Here is a 5,979-nt window from a genome sequence, read left to right on the forward strand (position 1 = left end):
AATATTGAGTCTTCCTAGCCATGAACAAGGGATATTCTTCCACTTCTCAAGATCTCTTTTTGTTTCTTGTAGTAATGTTTTGTAATTTTCTTTGAATGGATCATTTGTGCTTCTGGTTAAATTTATTCCCAAGTATTGTTTTTAATCTTGTGATTAGCTATTGTGAAGGTTATTGTTTTTCTCAGTACCGGTTCTGTATTCTCTTTGTCATTGTAGAGAAATCCAACTGATTTTTGTATGTTGATCTTGTATCCTGCCACTTTGCTAAATTGGTAAACTGTGTCCAATAGTTTTCTTGCTCAGTCTTTAGGATTTTCTAAGTATACTATCATGTCATCCGCATAGAGATTGAAAAGCAGAGAATATCAGAAAAGCATTTACTTTTGTTAACTATACAAATACATACAACACTGTCAAATCATAATAAATATGTATATATAAATATGTATCTGGAGGACCTGAGGCATTTGCTGAAGAAGTTTAAGGACTGCAGCTTTCAATATGGATTTGAAGCTCAACTTCAAGAAAACAAATATCATCACCTCGGGATAAATTAAATAGATAGTGAAGAGATTGAGATTGTTAAAAGCTTCAGCTTGCTTGGCTCCACAATCAACAATCTTGGTACCAAAATCCAGGAAATCAAAACATTAATTGCATTGGGAAAATCTGTCAGGGACCTCTCCAGAGTACTGTTGAGCAATGATGTCAGTCTATGTGTTCTAAGTGCACCTGATCCAGGCCATTGTCTTCACAATTACTTACTATATGTCAGAGAGCTGGACAAAAATTTACTAAGGATGATCAAAGAAGAATTGATGTCTTTGAGTTGTGGTGCTAGAGCAGAGTATTGAATATACCATGGACTACTGAGAGAACAAACAGGTACATCCGAGAGAGAGTGAAACTAGGCTACTTCTTGGAGGCTAGGATTTTGAAGCCCCATCTGATATATTTGGTGCATGTTGCAAGGAGGGACCAATCCTTAGAGAAGGACATCCTGCATGGAAGGGTGGAGGGACAGCACAAGAGAGGAAGACTCTGCATGAGATGAATTGACTCAGTGACTGGGATAATGAGGGTGGGTCTCAGAGGTAATGAAATTTGATAAAGATAGAGCAGGGTTCAAAACTGTTATTCATAGTGCCTTTGTGTGTCAGAGTCAACTCAACAGCACATATGAAAACAATTGGAAATTCAGAACATTTAATTGTGCTCATGTGGTGTCTGTATATGTGCTCATATGGAACATGTATATAATCCTAGAAGCAGTAGTTTGAACAGAACAAGGAAATCCTGCATGGTTTCAAATCAGGAAAGATGTGACCCAGGGTCATATTCTTTCATCAAACCTATGCAGTCTGTATGCTGAACAAATAATTTGAAAAGATGGACTAAAGGAAGAAGAATGATACCAGGATTGGAGAAAGACTTAGCAACAATCTGCTTTGTGCAAATGATACAACCTTGCTTTTAGAATGTGAAGAACAAGACTAGAAGCACTTACTGAAGATCACTTGCCTTCAGTATAGATTGCACATAAGCATCAAGATTTTTGTTTGGGAAAAAAATCCTCACAATTATACCATTAGACCACATTGTGTTATAGTTAGGTACTATCAAATCCCGTACAACCCATAGCAACCCTACGTACAACAAATCTGAGCCCTGTCCTATTTTGTGTCATCCTCATCATCTCTGACACACTTGAGCCCACTGTTAAAATTACAATGTCAATCTATCTCTTTAGTGGTCTTTTATTTTGCTGATCCTCCACCTTTCCAAGCATGATATCCTTTACCATGGAATAGCCTCTCCCAGCAATATGTCCAATGTAGATGAGATAAAGAGTCCCCGTCCTTCTAAGTAGCATTCTGGCTGTACTTTTTCCAAGATTATCTGATTGTTCCTTTGGCAGTCCATGGGATATTCAGTACTCCAGCACTACAATTCAAAGGCATTAATTCTTCTGTCATCCATATTCATTTACCAGCTCACAGAGTAAGTGTTTGAAAAGATCATGGACAGAATCAAGTGCACCTTACTCTTCAAAGTAACTTCATTGCTACTCAGTATTTTGATGAGGTACCTGACAAAGACTTGCCATATGTAAAATGTCTCCTGATCTCCCTCCTCCTGGTACCTAGGGTACTGATTGTCGATCCAAGTAAGATTAAATCAATCACAATTTCAATCTTTCTTCCATGTATCATGATGTTGCTTATCAGTTCAGTGATGAGGATTTTTGTCTTCTTGATGTTGAGATGTAATCCATATTGAAGGCTGTAGACTTTGACATTCTGTAGCAAGTGTTTCAAGTCCTCTTCATTTTTAGCGAGCAATGTTGTGTCATCTGCATAATGTAGGTTGTTGATCTTCCTCCAATCCTGAAGTCACATTCTTCTTCACAGAGTTGTTTCTCAAATAATTTTCTCAACATTCAGACTGAATACATATGGAGAAAGGATACAGCACTAACATACACCTTTCTTGATTTTAAACCATGCAGTGTTCTCTTGCTCTGTTCAGACAACAACTTCTTGATCTTGATATTGGTTTAGTGTGGAAGCAAAGATTCTGAGACTTCATTTGCCCTGCTTTGGACATGTTGCAAGGAGGCACCAGCCCTTGGAGAGGGGCATTATGGAGGGACAGCTCAATAGAGGAAAACCCTAGATGAGATGGATTGATTCAGTGACTGGGGTAATGAGAGTAGGTTTGTCAGAGACAATAAGATTGACACAGGATAGAGCAGGGTTTAGGGCTGTTGTACATAGAGTTGTTATGAGTTTCAGGTGACTCAATGACACATAACAACAGCAACATGGTGGCATTGTGTTAAGAAGCTGTGCTGCAGTCCCAAAAGCATGCAGTTCAAAATCACTCTGGAAGAAGAATGGACAATCTCTTCCTCTGCTATTTACTGCTTCTGCAGTAGGATCAGATATGAGTCGATACCAACTCAACAGTATACAACAGCAATGAGCATAATTAAGTGTTCTGGGATACCGATTCTTCTCACCATTTGTTGTAGTTTAAATCTATCTGATATCAGCAATAATATCCGTGGTGGCAGGGCCTCTTCTAAATATAACTTGGACTACTGGCAGTTATCTGTTAATGTATTGTTCAAGCTGGTTTTGGATGATCTTCAGCAATATTTTGCTTATATGTGGTATTAATGATTTTTCCATAATTTCTTCATTCTGTTTGATCACCCTCCTTGGGAATGGGAACATCCTCCAAATTTCTTGTGTAGATGGGTGAACATGTCCAGGGTTACATCTGTTAGTTGATATCCCATTGCCAATTGGTTCCTTGGGCCTTATTTTTTGCCAATGCCTTAAGTGCAACTAGAACTTTTCCATTGTTACCTCTTCCTGAAATTTTTCAGTGTCAATGAATTCTTTTTGGTACAGTGACTCTGTCTACTCCTTTCATCTTCTTCTTTTTTTAAATTCTATATTGGCTTGCATACAAAATACTTATACATTGTTTTTCAAACATTTCTTCATTCACATTGTGTTTCATATGACCATTCCCATACATTGTGTTTTATAAATCTAATCACCATTGATCTATGCCCACCATTACCCCATCTTTTCAGGTCCCCATTGGATCTTTTCTAATTCCTTCACTCCTTCCTCCACCCACTAAACTCTGCAACCACCTGATTTTACCCCTTACCCACCCTCAACCTTCTGGCTCCCTCTCCCTCCTTCCCTTGAACTTTCATACACATATTACTAGTTATCCTTCTATTTTTACAGTCATAGTCTTATGCAATGTTTGTCCTTATGGAAGTGAATTAGTTCACTCAGCATAGTGTTCTCAAGTCTATCCCATCTTATGTAGTGTTTTTCCAAATCATTACTCCTAAATGCTTCATAGTATTCAATCATGTAGCACAATTTCTCAAGCCGGTCATTTGTTGATAGACATTTAGACTGTTTCCATGTTCTTGCAATTGTGAATAATGCTGCTTTGAACATCAGTATGCAAATATCTATTTGTGTCTCAGCTCTAATTTCCTTGGGATATATTCCTAATGGTGGAACATTTGGGTCATATGGAAACCTCTATATTCAGCTTTTTTGAGGAAATACTAAACTGCCTTCCAAAGTGGTTTGTACTGTTTTACAATACTACCCACAGTGTATGAGAGTTTCTAATCTCTCTAAATCCTCTCCAACATTTATTAATTGCTGTTCTGTTAAACTTTACTACTACTACTGAGGTAAGATGGTATCTCATCGTAGTTTTCTTTTTAATGTGTGTGTGTGTGTGTGTGTGTGTACCGTCAAATCAGATCTGACTGGTACTGGAGGAGATTGCCCCTCCTTCCCCGGCAGAGCATCTGGTGGATTCGAACCGTGCGCCTCTGGGATTGTAGTTGCAGCTCCTTGCACTAGGCAACCAGAGCTCCCCCCTCATTGTAGTTTTCATTTGCGTCTCTTATTCCTAGTGATTTTGAGCATTTCTTCATCTGTCTGTTTTCCATCCAAATGTCTTCCTCTGTGAAGTCTTTCCAAGACCCACTCTTTAGAAATGCTACACAAATTCTTATTTTTTCTTATATAACTCCAACTCTGCATATTCCATCTTAACATTTTGGTTTGTCTTTTCAAGCTGCCCTTTGAAATTTTTGTTAATCTCTTGAATTTCAATCTACACAGAAATGCAGAATACCAGAAGAATGTCTATCTGTGTTTCATTGATTATGCAAAGGCATTTGACTGCGTGGATCATAACAAACTGTGGCTGACTCTGAGAAGAATGGGAATCCCAGAACATTTAATCGTGCTAATGCGAAACCTATGCTCGGACCAAGAGGCAGTAGTCAGAACAGAGCAAGGCAACACTGAATGGTTCAAAATTGGGAAGGGTGTACGTCAGGGATGTGTCCCGTCTCCATACCTTTTCAACCTGTATGCAGAGCAGATTATCCGAGAGGCTGGGCTCTATGAGAAGAAGCATGGCGTTAGGATTGGTGGACGATCTATCAACAATCTGCGTTATGCAGATGACACAACCCTGCTTGCTGAAACTGAGGAGGACCTCATGCACTTACTGCAGAGGGTCAAGGACTGCAGCCTTCAATATGGACTGAGGCTCAATGTCCAAAAGACAAAAATTCTCACCACTGGACCAATCAGTAGTATCAGGATGGATGGTGAAGAGATCGAGATTGTTCACAGCTTCAGTTTGCTTGGCTCCACGGTCAACACTCTTGGCACCAGTAGTAGCCAGGAAATCAAAAAACGTATTACGATGGGAAAGTCTGCTGTTAGGGACCTCTCTAAAGTACTCAAGAGCAACGGTGTCTCTCTGGAGACTAAGGTGCGCCTGATACAGGCCATGGTTTTTGCAATCACTTGTCATGCATCAGAGAGTTGGACAATGACTAGGGAGGATAGAAGGAGAATTGACGCCTTTGAGCTATGGGGCTGGAGAAGAGTACTGAATGTACCATGGACTGCCAAGAAAACAAATAGATTCATCCGAGAGAGGGTTAAACCAGGCTGCTCCTTGGAGGCAAGGATTCTGGGTATGTCGCCTGACATACTTTGGACATGTTGTAAGGAGGGACAGGTCTTTGGAGAGGGACATCATGCTGGGCAGAGTGGAGGGGCGGCGCAGGAGGGGAAGACCCTCTATGAGGTGGATTGATTCAGTGACTGGGGTAATCGGGATGGGTGTGTTGGAGGCAATGAGATTGGCACAGGATAGAGCAGGGTTTAGGGCTGTTCTACATAGGGTCGCTATGAGTCGCAAACGACTCGACGGCACATAACAACAACAACAACAACTTGAATTTCAGCTTTGATTTCCTTTATTGTGCCTTCTCATCACTCTAGTGCAATATTCAGTCTCTTTTGACATCAATTTTGATATTTCTTTTCTGTCTTTATAATGACATTTTGCTCGCTTCATGAATGATATCTTTGATGTCATCCCATAACTTAGCTAATCTTCCAG

Source organism: Elephantulus edwardii, unplaced genomic scaffold (genome assembly GCF_000299155.1).
Source record: "Elephantulus edwardii isolate Elephantulus edwardi_28Jun2011 unplaced genomic scaffold, EleEdw1.0 scaffold00184, whole genome shotgun sequence".
In the NCBI taxonomy this organism is placed as follows: domain Eukaryota; kingdom Metazoa; phylum Chordata; class Mammalia; order Macroscelidea; family Macroscelididae; genus Elephantulus; species Elephantulus edwardii.